A 14,788-nucleotide genomic window follows, 5' to 3' on the forward strand; every position below is an offset into this window, starting at 1 on the left:
CTAATTAGGAGGATCAAACATGTCTCCCTAATATATGATTGGTGTTTTCATTTGACTTACCAAGTAGTTTTAAACTAAAAACAAAAAATTAAGTAAAAATTCAAATATTTTTTACTCAAATTTCACCAATTCCAATTGAAAGGGTGTCTATTAGTGCATTTAATTACCTATAAGCATTCAAGGTACATTTTAGTCAATGAATATAGTCTTAGGGTTGAGAAAACATTTGTTACAGCCCCTATTTTAGAATGGAAGTTTTTTGAAAATAGGGAAGTTTTTAGCATTATCATCTCAGCTACAATTTTTTAGTACATTGCTCAGGGCAAACACCAATAAAGGTCACTGGGTTCTGTGGGGAGTTTGGACAAAAGGCTAATAATTATCATGGTCTCTACTCACTCATCATCTTGTGGAGAGACATCATTGGGCTCATGGGTAGCTGGGGATCATGTGATTCTGTGCTCCAGCCAAGGGCCCTATTCTCTTCTATTTCATGCAACAAACATGAGAGCAACATTGCATGGGTGTCATTAACATTTAGGCTGGGTTATTAAGAGGTCTGAGGTAAGGCACCGATGATTTAGGACAGTTCTAAGAAATTCCAGCCTCCCAGCACAGCACATGGAAAACTTGGGCACTGCAGATCTGCAAGAATTGGGCTTGGGCACAGACCTTTTTTCTGGGAGGAGCCCAGCACACTTACATCACATAGCAACCTGGGGTAAGCCCCAAGGCAACGAATTAGGAATTCAGCACAATGCACATCTCCTTTGTTCATAAACCCTTGTTTTCATGACGATCATGTTGAGACTGGGCTCAAAATATGTCTTTCCTTCTTTCTGTAAGGAACGGGATAGATGGTGGCCTGGAAACTTGACTTGTTAGCCAATCAGGAGAAATTGGTCTTTATGTGATAACTAGATGAGAACAGGAATAAATAAAAGGAGTAAAAACAAACAACTACTCTTTTTGTGACTCATACCTGTCACTCTATTCCTGTATCACCCCTATGAGGTAGGCATGAATGCCCCCTTTAAAACTAAGAAATGGAGAATCAGGTTAAATAAGTGACTCAAGGCCTCAATACTAGTAAAAGGCAGCCTTGTCTGAATCCAAAACCCATTTATTGGGCTGATCTGTCTACGGTTCCCTTTGGAGTTATCAAATGCAAAAACAAACAAACAAAAACACAGTTTGTTGTCATGAGAACTACTCAAAGTGTATGGGTCAATTGTTGTTATCTGTGGTCCCAAGACAATGTGTCTATTGCTTTATTCTCTTATCCTTATGTGATCATCCACTAATTAACAGTGGATTTTCTGCTCAAAATCTAATTAAACCACAAATCAGGAGCTTTCAAACTTTTTTTAAATTGGTGGAATCCATTTTAAAATTAAAGAATAAATCAGAAGACCTTTTCTTCATTTTTTTTTTAAAAAGTGCCCTTAAACATGCCTTTGAAGAATGGTGCTTATAGGATAATGCTAAGTGAAATAAGCCCGTCATAGTACCATATGATTTCACTCATATGTGGAATCTATTGAACAACATGCACTAACAAGCAAACAGAACAGACTCTTCGATAGAGAGCATGCTGACAGCATTGGGAGAGGGGCTGGATGGAGGCGAGTGGAGGGATTGAGTGAAAAAGAAAATATTAGATAAAGAACTCATGGATATAGACAACAGTGGGGTGATTGTCAGGGAGTGAGGGGTGGGAAGAGGTGGAGGAGAGGACATAGGGGTTATAAATGATAATGAACAGAGACTTGACTGGGGGTGATGAACATACAATGCAATGTACAGATGATGTGTTGTACAATTGTGTACCCGAAACTAATTGTGTTAACCAGTATCACACCAATAAATTCCATAAAAAGGGAAAACAAACAAACCATGGGATCTGAAAGCCACTGCTTTAGCCAGAAAATTTACTATAGGACACAAATGAGTATGGCCAGAATGAGCTTTCTCGTTTTCCCAGGAACTCAGTCTCAGACAGAAGGCCATGCCCTGTAGGAGAAGTGACAGCAACTCACAGTCTATTGGCTGTGCAGCAGCGAAAGAAAGACAACATTAGTTCTAAAGTTTCAGCTCACAAAATGGGGGCCTCACCTCATTACCCCTGGGTGCCTGTTACTGCAACTCAATTGTATGGAGTACAAATGTTTATGTCATAAAAATTATACTCTCTATATATCATGTTGAAACCGAACTAACCTCACCCTGACAATAACTCTTATGAAATCACATGGATTTGCAGTTTGACTCCATTTGTCTTCCTGACCCATTAATAGTGCATTTATCATCAAATGACCTTAGAATGATTTGCCGCTGTTTGCTTTCAGCATTGGAGGTGACCAAGGTGCTGACATTAGTTGGTGAATCTCACCATGAGGCAGAGACTCGGCAGACACAGAGGCTACACAGATTCTCTGAAAGAAGAAAATACGAGATTGAGCTGAAGGCAAACAGCAAGACGGAAAGTGAAATTACTGAATCAATTTAGGCTTTTTATGGTGTTTTGGCTAATCTGAGGTGGCAAACACAGCTCCTTTTCTTGGCAACAACAAGGATCAGCCTACCATTGTTATCTTATCCTGCATCAGTGGGTTTTACTCACTGAATTTGTCCCTGAAGTCTCAAATGGAAATAAGCATTGTGACTGTCTTTATCATTTGGAGGTAAGAAAAAGTAATAATGTTGTGATACCAGTGTTGCCTTGGCTCAAGGTTATCATATAAAAGGCGGCAAAGGTATCTAGCCCCTTCAATCTGGCAGGTTAATCAGATAGTCTTTGCAGGGACTATCAGGTCAGACATCATCTCTCCATGGGCCCCTTTAGCCATTACACCCATACAATCCCTTTTGTATTTAAAACACCAAGAACAACAAAACAAAAAATGTCCACTCTTCTGTTCCTTCTAAAATTCATCCAGGTTCTTTCTTTATAGCCAACCAATAAGCCTACTCCTAATTCCTTCTCGCCACCAACTTCATCCTGGATTCTAAACCTTGACTTCTCTGTCTGCCCTCATCTAATTCTCCCCTTCCAAACAAGAGCACAACGTGCTGCATCAGGAACTCCATGGATGCCTTGAGATTTCAAACTGTTTACAGAGGGTGTGAATTTGTCCAGAGTTCTTGTAGTTATGTCAGAAGCATTTCATGCAAGAGAGAGGAAACCATATCTAGGCAGACAGTCCATAAATTCTAAGGTGGATGCTAGGCAGAACAAGGGAACTCTGGGAATAAGGAATAGGGAAGGAAACCTGGGATCCAATGTAGAATCTCTACTCCTTTTTAAAATTTTAATTATTTTTCTTTTTTCTAGTGTCTCTCCCTATATAGTACTAATCCCATCATGAGGACTACAGTCTCATGACCTCACATTATAATACCGCTCACATTGGGGGGTTGAGAACCTCAACAAGAATTTGATTCAGTCTATAACACTCTGTAACCTTGTACACGCTACTTAGTAATGCTGAGACTACAAAAAAGAAGATTAATAATATCTTCCTCAAAGAATCATCAATAGGACTGCTGTGATGCTTAAATGAGAAACTGCAGAAATAGTGTTTAGAATAGTGCCTCATACACAACAAGAGCTGGAAAAATATTTTGTTCCCTCAAGGATATATATATCTACTTCTTTCTGGGGTAGTACGTAAATAAAGGGGTAAATATAACCAATAATGCCTACGGCGCATATGTATAGTCTCCAGATTAGGGCAGAAATGCTCATCTCTGCACTGTTGGTTCAGGCTCTTGGTCCTTCACCTCTTATAAAGGGCCCTAGGACCAGAAGATGCCACCATGATGTCAAGGCATCTGGACCCAGGACCTCTGTCTTCATTTGTAAGTCTATTTTAAGAAGATTATTGACAGATATGGGAACTTCTAGAGGAAGATGACAAGGTTAGGAAAAGTCTGGAAGCCACGTGAATGGGTGAACAACTACCACAAGTAAGGTTGCTAGATTTAGCAAGTAAAAATATAAGAATCCCAGTAAAATCAGAATCTCAGGTTTAAAAAAAACAAATCATATTTCAGCATAAGTAGGTGCTGTGCAATATTTGAGGTCTACTCATACTAATAAAGTATTTCGTGTTTATTTAAGATTCAAATGTAATCAGGATCCCTGGCAATTCTCTTGTTGGAGACAGTACATACACATGAGACGGAAATGTAACATAATAGTCATAAACCCATATTATTATTTAAACTTGAACAATATGAATGGCTGGGTAAAAACATTCTGGAGTGAGGAATGGGAAAGTTCAAAATTAGGTGGCAGTATTTGGGAGAATTCCTCTACTTCCTATGAAGAAATTAATCCACACTACTGCAGGCAAGAAATAAGTATTAGCACAGAATTTCCTAATATCTTCAGCCTTTAGCCTGTGGTAATCTTGGGATTCCCAGAGGTAATCATAGGATAACTTTCCCAAACCCACAGTGTTTGCTATAGTCTGTCCTCATCTCCCACGATTGCTGGCTCAAGTCTCATTATCATGGTCATTCTTGGACTCTTTTCACTTACTTTCCAATGGAGTGAGTCTTAGATAACCCATCTTTCCTTCATAATAAATGAAGAAATCCTTCATTAGAAATTCATTTCAGTTTTTGGGGCAACACAACCTTCTCAAATTTCCAATTTGCCACACAGTTTTCCATTAATATATTATATAGGTCATTACAATATAAATTTCCAAACATGATAAAGAAACTATCATCAAAGGAACAGGTGACCTTTATTTTACAAATCTATTGGGGATAAAGTCCACATAGCTCAGTTTTCTCTAACTTTCATGATGAGAAAAACAAACTGTGAGGAGACACCTTATTCAAGGAAACTACGTGAGGTTTGGCTGCCACATGACTGCCAGAAATAAACCCTGAAATTTCCAAGCAAAACCCTGGTAAACTAAACATTTCCTTCTCAACTTATCTGATTGGTAATATTCAGAAGGATCCACACAGACTATCTGGGCAAGACCTTTCTCTCACGAACTGGTAAACAAGGTGACAAAAACCACAAATTCCACCATAATGAACTGAAGAGGGCAACACATTCTCTCCATCAAAAGCAACAAGAGAGCAGGGCAAAGCTGTCCAAAACAACCAGTTCAGGGCTCAGGAAACTGGCCAAAGACACAAAACCAAAAGAGACGCAGTGCCACTTAGCCAGAAGTTAGGGTCATGGCTGGTAAGCACAGTAGTGGTGGCGGGAACCTCTCCCACCTCTGCAGCCATGCTAAGGATGTCCAACTGCCAGCTTAGGCCCACTCCTCAGGGCCTAAGCTGGCAGTTGGACGTCCCCTGAGGGCTCTTGGACTGAGATAGGGTGCAGGCTGAGCTGAGAGACCCTCTGCCACAACACCGAGTACATGAATTTCATGCACCAGGCCTCTAATATATTAATAAGATAGGTCCTATTTAAAAGATTTTAAATTAATATACTAACTTTTAAAAGTATCATAAAGTATTAACCTTGAATATTATTATATACTAGAAATTCAAGGACAGCTTTGCCCAATGTAACTTTCTCAATGATGGAAATGCAAAGATGTCCAATATGTTGGTTCCTATTTAGAATACATTGACTTTTGAGTACTTGAAATGTGGTTAATGTGATTGAGAAACCTGGGTCATGGGGGCTGTGGAGACCCAGCACTGACTGCTGCCACCAAGGCCGGTGCAATGCAATTGTTCAGGGGGCCCCATCATTGCCCCATGATGGCCCCGTAGAGGGAGGCCCAGGCTACCCGGCCAGCGGTGGTGGGTGGGGCCTTCCTCTGCAGTGCACTCATTTCATGCACCAGGCCTCTAGTATATAATAATTAATAAATAATATTACAAGAATATGCTCTGTGTTTCCTGTACTCGCAACTATAAACCTAGTTTGGCACTACCCTGCACATAATTTAGTTTAGAGAAAATGATCATTTTAAAACAAGGGGAAAATAATATAGGTAATTATTTCTATCTGCAGATAATACCTTTTTTAAGGCTTGCAATGCAAGGAATTCAAATTAAGATAATGTGATACTATATTTACTCACTTAAATAGGCAAAAGAAAAAATATTACACATTATTAAACAGATCATTTGCTAATAAATGAGGAAAGTTGTTCACTTAATTTTTAAGACATTCTTAATTGAATTATCAAGGGATCTGGTTTATTGGGGAAGTGGCTGTGCATATCAAATAACTAAAAATTATGCTTATAATTAACTCAGAAATTCCACTTGTAAGAAATGGCCCTAAGAAAATAATTTAAGTATGCTCACTACTGTGTTTACAATATCAAAACACTAGCAAAAAATGAAATATTGAAAAATAGACTAGTAAATTACATCACTGTATGAGTAGAATTATAGAATTATAGTAGAATTTTAACATTTATTGAGCTTAAATATGTTTAGTCTTTGTTAGTAAGTGCAAATGTAGTTTGCACATTAGAAAATCTGATTTTATTTGTGATATCTCTGTGTCTATGTTCATCTGCCTCTATATCTAGAATCAAATAAATCAGCAGAGCAGCAGGGCTCATTTATTGGTGATGAAATTATGGGCATATCAATTAGAAATCTCTGTTGGCAAGCACACAAACCAATTCCAGTTATATTATGCAAGCACTGTTTATTTAAGAAGGCTGCAAAAACAGATGAACTCATATTGAATAGAACTGAATGGGGGGAAGGTGGAGAGGGAGAGATAAAAAGAGAGGGAGAATAGAAAAAAATATATTTAAAGAAGCGCAAAAGAGTAGGAGGATTGTATGATGAACATAGCTATGACAACCAGTTCTAAAGCCAGAAGTGTCCTAATGGTTTAGACATTGACTTTAGTTGCTGGACTATGAGATGGTCCCAGTCCAGGGAACCTATGAGGAAGAGCCCAGGCAGTAAGGGTCGAGGATATGGAGGAAAGTTCAAGAATCAGGTCAGAAGTGTTTCAGTATTTTAACAACCACTAACAGCTGTACTAGTACAAACAAGCTATCAGTCAAGTCTATATCTATAACAGTGTGCATCCCACACTTGCTATTTCTTTTCTTCATGGGGTCTCTGTTCAATTTGTTAGAAGCATGTTTCAAATACTTTTCTTAGGACAGAATAGAATAAGTGATTTATTCTAAGAATTCTTAAAATTTCTCAAAAAGTAGATAGGTAAAATAAATAGCGATATATTTTCAAATAGTATCTTTCCTAAATTTAGGACCCTCTTGTTACAATCATTTTTTTTTAATTATATGTAGATAGCTTTCCTCTGACTTCTAAATACAAATTTTGCAACCAAGAAATCTGACAGCAGTCAAATTCTGCGTTTCTTTTTTAGGTGTCTATGCTTTTGACCCAAAATATAATATATAGTTTTATCCTGAGAGACTATGGATTTTATCATGTATGCCTAGAAGACTGTTCCTTTTTGATGAATGTAGCCTAGAACTATAAATGTGTTCAGTCTGTAGACTCTGAACTTTCTTCCTCAGTTAACTTGCCTCTGCTGTCTGCTTAATCATTGCCTCTAGTCTCTGTTTTTTCTTCTACTTCGGAAATGCATATATTGATATGTTAAAACTCTACCTCTTCCGGGGCTCTTATCTTTTTTTCCCCTTATTATTTCCAACTCCTCTCTGGTTTGCTCAGTGTTTTGAGAGATTTCTGGCACTTAATCACTCAAACAACTAATTGAGGCCTTAATAGTGTCCATCCTGTTCTTCAATTAATATACAAAGTAAAAACCATGTTTTATAGTGCAAGGAAATCTCTTTGCTGCAGTATTTGAATTCTCATAGATTCATTTATATTTTTTAATTATGTTTTCTATCTGTCTTCCAGCAATTTCATTTCATTGAGGTGTTTTTTTGTTTTGTTTTGTTTTTGTCTTTTCTCTTTGACCTATGCATTTCCAACCCCACTCTATTATAAATGAATAGTGTTTTTCCTTATGCTACTGGTCTAAGTAATGATTACCTGAATTATCTAAATGGTGATGAAAAGTCACAAGCACTTTCCCACAGATTTGCAGTGGGGAGGCAAGACATTTCCCTGATAATAATGATCATCTTGTCATGTACTTATCTTCCTAACAGTGTTTTCTATCCTGTGTATTTCTCCTCCACTTTTATCCATTTTCCCATTATATTGTTTAGTGTGTGTATTTTTAACTAATGCATTTTGAAGTTCTTTATTTTCTAGATATTAGTACTTTGTTGGATGTATGGTTTATAAATAGTTTTTTCCCCATACTCCTAGTAGTATCTTTTACATAGCAAAACTATTTAATTTTAACAAAGTACAATTTACTGATATGTTTTACTTTAATGGATCATGCTTTTGGGATCATGACTAACAATGTTGACCAGATTCCAGATGCTGCACACTTTGTCCCATATTTTCTTTTAAAACCACTTTGAGTGAATTTGAATACATAATGGGAAGCTTAGATAAAGATTCACTTTTTATTGACTTTATTCGTTAGAAAATTTTAAGGTTCATAGCATTTAGTACTCTCACTTGATGATCTTGACCTCCAATTCACTGAAAAATTGAAGGAATCAGAAATGTAAGGAGTCAAAAAAAAATTTCTCATGACTCATAATTTACCTATGTATCTAACAACATTATATCTCTATGTTCTGCCTTCACTTGCAATACAACAGATTAACTATTTGCCTTCCTTTCTAAAAGCATTTCCCCCCAATCCTGTCTTATTTACACTCCAGCAATATCCCCCTCTCTCAACTATTATCAACTTTCTCCATCAAACGGATTGTTCATAGTAGCATATGAACATGCTGCTATTTATTCTATATTAAAAATCCATCTTAAACACACTTTCTTCTTAAACTACTACCCATTTACCCATTTATTTACTCACCTTCTCATCAAAAGTACTTTGAAGTATTGGTATAGTCAGTCTCCATTTTATCTCTTTCTGTTTTGTCTTATCCCCATACAAATCAATAATTTTCTCATTCCATTGAAATACTTTTTTAAAATAGCCTTTGAGTTATTAAGTTCAGTGTTCAAATCTCAGTAATAGTTTACACCATTGGTCCCTCCCTCCTCCTAGAATCAAAATCATGACTTTGCCTCCAGTCTAAATTTTCTCCCTCCTCCACTGGTTGCTCCATCTTATGCCCCTTTGCTAAATATTTTTCACTCTTTCCCCTAGCCTCTGCAATATAGTGTCCCAGATAGTTTCAAAGCGAAATCAAGTCACGGATATTTATCTCCTTTCAATTACCAGCCTATGGCCTCCTTCTCAGCACCATATTCAGGTCTCTTGTGCCTTCCACCAGGAAGAAATCCACACTCATTCAAACACTTAGCCTTGTCCAATCAGAGATGGATCATGGCCCAGAACAGTCACAATGCTGTTCTGCCACATCAAAGAAAAGATGTCTGCCTAAGTAATAAGAGTCTGGAGGTTGGGGTAGGTGGAAAGGTGATCCAGAAGGCAACTCCAAAGCATCTGTGATTGATGGACCAGAGAATAGTGAAATTCTTTCCAGGTGCTTCAATAACTTGAGAGTCTCTCTCTCTCTCTCTCTCTCTCTCTCTCTCTCTCTCTCTCTCTCTCTCTCTCTCTCTCTCTCTCGAGTGTGTGTGTGTGTGTGATATCTTGGAGGCACAATTTGTAGCCAAAGTGTACATTAGAATGACAAAATATGAACAGCTATAATTGGGGTTTGATTTAAAGTAGGTAGGGTACCCACCTCCCTTACTCATGAGATAATGCATCAATGTGAAGTAATAGCTCTCAGAAGTGGGCATGATTTGTTCTTACACTCAATGGTTTTTTAGCAAAGATCCCTAATAAAAATTTATTATTTTTTCAATTTTTCATTTTTTGCCTTCATTAGTTTCCTAGAGTGCTTCCCCCGGCACCTCTTTTCCCTTTATTAAAGCTCATTTGTGGAAATTATCTTACCCTCAGGAACACAAATAAACTTTTATTTAGCAAGCTGTGGAAATCAGAGATAGGCAGCAAAGACAACTGAGCTCATAAAGCATCAATGTCACCAATGCTCTCTCATTACTCATTCACTTCACTGATGGCTTTCATAGGACAGGAGACACCACATCTTCCTTGGATCATCACGTTTTCCTCTCTGGGTGTCACAGAAGACAGTGGATGGGAGCAGGTAGGGTTTGGAGACACAACAGGAGTGACTATTAATCATCCACAAGTCCAAATTTGAGTCTTAGTTCACTCATCTCCTGTTTCTCCCTCTATGAAGGAAGCAGAAGTAGGTGATAAGAGGCATGTGAGGTAAAGAGATGCTCTCAGATGGGAGTTTTATACTCAGCATTTGATGGGAATCAATTCAGAGGACCCAGAACGCTGCATTTACCATTTCTATTGTGCAGTAGTGTATTTCCACTCCAAACGTGTGTTTAAAAAGTCAGCTTGACACTGGTTCTTCCACTGGAATTGTTAGAAGCATCCTGTACTCCACATAATAGAAAGAACTTGTGGTACATTTCAACACAAGTTTTGCTCGCAACAGGAAATGTGTAGAAGCCGATTTTCAGAATCTGCAAGCTCTTCTATGAACACATGGGAGTGGAACGCAGGAAATTATCATTTGTATCTATAGACATTAACGGGAAATTTTCAGTTACAGCATCACATGAAGCGGGCTGGGAGAATTCTTGACTTACTGTAAGGGGATGTTTGAAGAGGACCTACTTAACATATAGCCCACATGGCATCCGTGGGTGGACCCTGCAAAATGGGGAATTGGTGGCACCTCCCAGGATTGCCATGAGCAGCTGGTTTGCAGCGGAGCTTTCCCACTAGAATGGAAACGTGACGGGGTGCACCAAGGTGAGAAGCTCCAAGTAGTTATTTATTTTACAACAGCTAGTAATCCCCTGATAATGACCCTGGTGAACATAGCTAGTGATGCCATCATTACCAAAGTTCTCTCTGTTCTTTCTCCGTGTCAAGAAAGATCCTAAGACTTCACCTGTGCTATGTCATCAAGTCAACAAAATAATTCCGTAGGGTAGGAATTATTGATACCCACCCATTTCCAGATACCCCCTCACTTTCCAGATGATAGAAAGGGACTAATCAAAGGGTCACGCAATGAGTAGGTGGCCGAGCCAAGAGCATAAGTAAGGCTGCTGAACTTGAAAGCTGTTGCACTTGACAAGTGTCTTCTCAGAAGTTAAAAGTCAGAAGCGCAATATTTATCAATGCATCCCTCGTAGGAGGAGATAACATACAAGTCAGAAAAGCAAGCGGCATGTTGGGAATGGGAGAAGCAGAGCAGTTTGTCACTAAAGTTAGAGGCTTAGAGGCTGGAGAGATGAGAGGAAACTCATCATGGAGCAATCAGAGCTAATAAATAAATAAATAAATAAATAAATAAATAAATATTATTTATTGTTTATTATTATTTATTAAGGACCAGGGCCACCATATCCTGTGGTTTGGGCACAAAACATAATGGGAATGAATACAGCTTGAATCAAAACAATAAGCCCAGTACCTCCTTGTTGTTACATGTCTGGTCTATCTCTCTCCATATGGTCAAGATGGGAATGACTAGAATTTTATTTATTTTCCAATGCAGAGTGGTAACTGACCCTTCTCGGTGGTGATGTCACGGGGACATCAGAAGAAATCTAAAGCTAGGTGGCCAGGTGTCAGGCAAAAACCTTGAAATTCTATTACTAAGGGAAGCTAGGGAGTCAGGATCCATGGCTAACCGAAGTCATTCCTGCTAAGATTCAGGCTGAATGAAGAACCACTGTAATCAACAAATCTTGGAGGTGACAGGGCTAGATCCTTAAATTGTTGGTCATGAAAAAGCACAGGTGGGATTTATTTTATGTCCTGCGTATAAAATGCATACATATTTATCCTGGAAATGTTTGAATCCTATAACTGTATATAGAAATATGAATCGCCGTATCGCCACCATCAGAAGCAATTATTGTTAATTGGCATAATTTCTGCATACCCTCCATCTACTGTTAACGCAGACTCCAGATGACCCACTGAATACTGAGAAGCTCTAAAGGAGACCATTCCCAATTCCTGGGGGCCGTACAGCTTGTGCTGAGAGTGTAGAAGAAGGCAATCCGCTTTTCCCTTCTTCCCAGGCCCCAAACAGCCACTTCTTCCCCAGTGATAGACAATGTGATTAAGGAAGACTGTCTACGCGTGTGACATGCTATTGGGGCAAGGATTTTTCTATAGCCATTAAAGAGAGATAAGATTGACTGGCGATACAGAAGTACCTGCTGTTCTAAGGTAACCAGCGTAAGATTGTCAGATAGCGGGGTTTTTTGTTAGTTTCATGCCAAACTTAACAAAGTACCTACGGGAAAGAAATGAGATGGCAAACCACCTGCTTATCACATCTTTTCCTATTTGGGGGCTGTCACCCTGTGGGCAAAGATAGTGTGTGAGAAGGTGCCACTCTCCCATCACAGAAGGTTCTGAGGCGCAGAAGGCCCTTTCTCAAGGTCGTACTACTTGGCATTAGTGAAGAGCCCACCTCCAAGCTCTCTCAAAAAGAGAATAACTAGCCGAGGCCAGTTTGGCTCAGTGGATAGAGCATCAGCCTGTGGACTGAAGGGTCCCAGGTTCGATTCCAATCAGGGACATTGTACCTTAGTTGCAGGCACATCCCCAGTCGGGGGGAGGGGGGGGTGCAGGAGGTGACTGATTGATGTTCTCTCATTGATGTTTCTGGCTCTCTATCTCTCTCCCTTCCTCTCTGTTAAAAATCAATAATATATATATATATATATATATATATATATATATATATATATATATATATATATATTTAAATAGAATAACTAGGTCAGGGACAATTAAATAGAATAACTAGGTCAGGGACAACTTTCATAAACTTTTGCACTCCATAGATAGTGCATGTGTTTCTGGTGGGTGTTATGACAACTGCATGTGTGTATAGGCCTATGGAAATAGATCTCTTTAATGTATTCATCTCTCAGCAAATATTCATTGACCATCAGAAAAGTACTCTTTTAGCTACTTCTGCTGTGGTGCTGAAAACACAGTCTCTGCCCTATGTGGCTTATGTTTTAGTAAGGGATACAGACAAAAAGCAAATAAATGATAGCTAATACAATTCAGAGGACTGCTTACACAGAATAGTCAGGCAAAACTCTCTGAGGAGGTGCTTTTGAGCAGAGATTTGAGTAAAATGAGGGAACAAGTTATGGATGCGGGGGGGAGGGAGGGAGACAAAACCAACAGAGAAAAAAGTAGGTGCAAAAGCCTTGAGGTGGTGAATCTGTGTGGCCTCTAAGAATAGCACAGGCCTTTGTGGCTAAAGTGAGGGAAGGAAAGGCAAGATGGAAGTCAAGACCTTAGAGATCAGAGACATAACACTGCAAATACTGTGGAAAGGTATCACTCTGCTAACATCACTCTCTGGTTCCTCCTCCTTCCGCCTTCGGCCGCCCTGAAGCCTGAATTGTTTCACAAGGCACACCCACTCTCTCTGATGATCTGCACACCACCAGCTACCCACCCCCGGCTCATGGTGTACTCTTTCCTGCAGTGATACCGAGCGCGCATGCACATAGCTCCCTGGGTTCTTTCTTGCTTTTCTGTCTTTGCATAAGCAATATCCTCAGGCTCAAATGCTTTTCTTCTTATTGACCTGATGAATTATGACCCTTCTGAGAAAACACCTTTTAGCTCTTGCTTTTCCAGGCTCACACACGAAACCCCACCTCCATTTTTATGCCATGTCTATTTCCAGCATATCTTATAGCTGCTCTGTGGTCACTACTTGTCTGCATCACTGCTTCCCACATAATATTAATTTGGTGCAGTTACAAATAGGATATTTATCTTTAGATTCCTGATGCTTAGCACAAGGTCACATGCATAGTAAAAACAACAACAGCAACAACAACAATAATAATGATAATACACACAAATAATAAATGAGCTTGTGAGTGCCCAAATGAATGAAAGTTGTCTCAATGAGTTTTGGAAATCTTTTAACTTCAGGTCAATGAAACAAAACGTCATCTCAAAATGGACTTTTCTTCCATTTTTCATTCAGTCAAGAAGACAATCTTCTTTTCTGAACTTTTTCTAATAGAAACTGCAAGTGAAGTGAATGTCAAGCATGTTCTGTGCATAGAAAAATGTAATAACTACATAATACACCTGTCAAAATGATGTTTTAAAGAAAATGCTAACAGACCCATATAACTGAAGAGGTTTTGTGGGAGTTGCTATTATAAAGCAGTGTTTGACGCTCTGAACAGAAAATTATCACCTACGTGAAACTTTTAAAGCAACTGTGATTTAGAGTTGGAAACATTACCAGCAAGCCATTTCAAACATTTCAGATATGTGATCATTGGTTTGCAAATCTGCAGAATGGGCCAGTTCTTATGTGCTCAGGACTGAATGGGAAGAGAATGAATGACATTTCAGAGTAAAGATTTTTCTTTAAATATTGCCCTTCATTTAGAGTAAGTACCTAAATTGAACATAGGATGTTAAAAATATGAAATTAACTGTACCTAAATATTATGTAGAAATAATAAACGATCTTTGATATGATTCAATGATTGAATTAAGTTGCAAGGAAAATGCCCTCATAAAAACCAAGGTATTAAAAATCAAAAGGAGGCTGAGAAAGTAACATGAGGTTATTTTCCTGCCCTATTTATTCATGTCCAACTTATCTTTTCCCATTTTTTTTGTTTGGTCACAACTGCTCCAATTGGATCCCTGCTTCTTGGCTTGGGAAGGGAC

The 14,788-nt window shown here is 38.6% G+C and overlaps 1 long non-coding RNA gene across 1 annotated transcript in view; it reads right to left on the bottom strand.

Moving 5' to 3' along the window:
- Positions 1-14,788, bottom strand: part of LOC311631755 — a 92,768-nt gene that overhangs the window by 18,168 nt on the left and 59,812 nt on the right. The gene's annotated exons all lie outside the window — the stretch shown is intronic.

Source organism: Pipistrellus hanaki (genome assembly GCF_964339955.1).
Source record: "Pipistrellus hanaki genome assembly, chromosome: 13".
In the NCBI taxonomy this organism is placed as follows: Eukaryota; Metazoa; Chordata; class Mammalia; order Chiroptera; family Vespertilionidae; genus Pipistrellus; species Pipistrellus hanaki.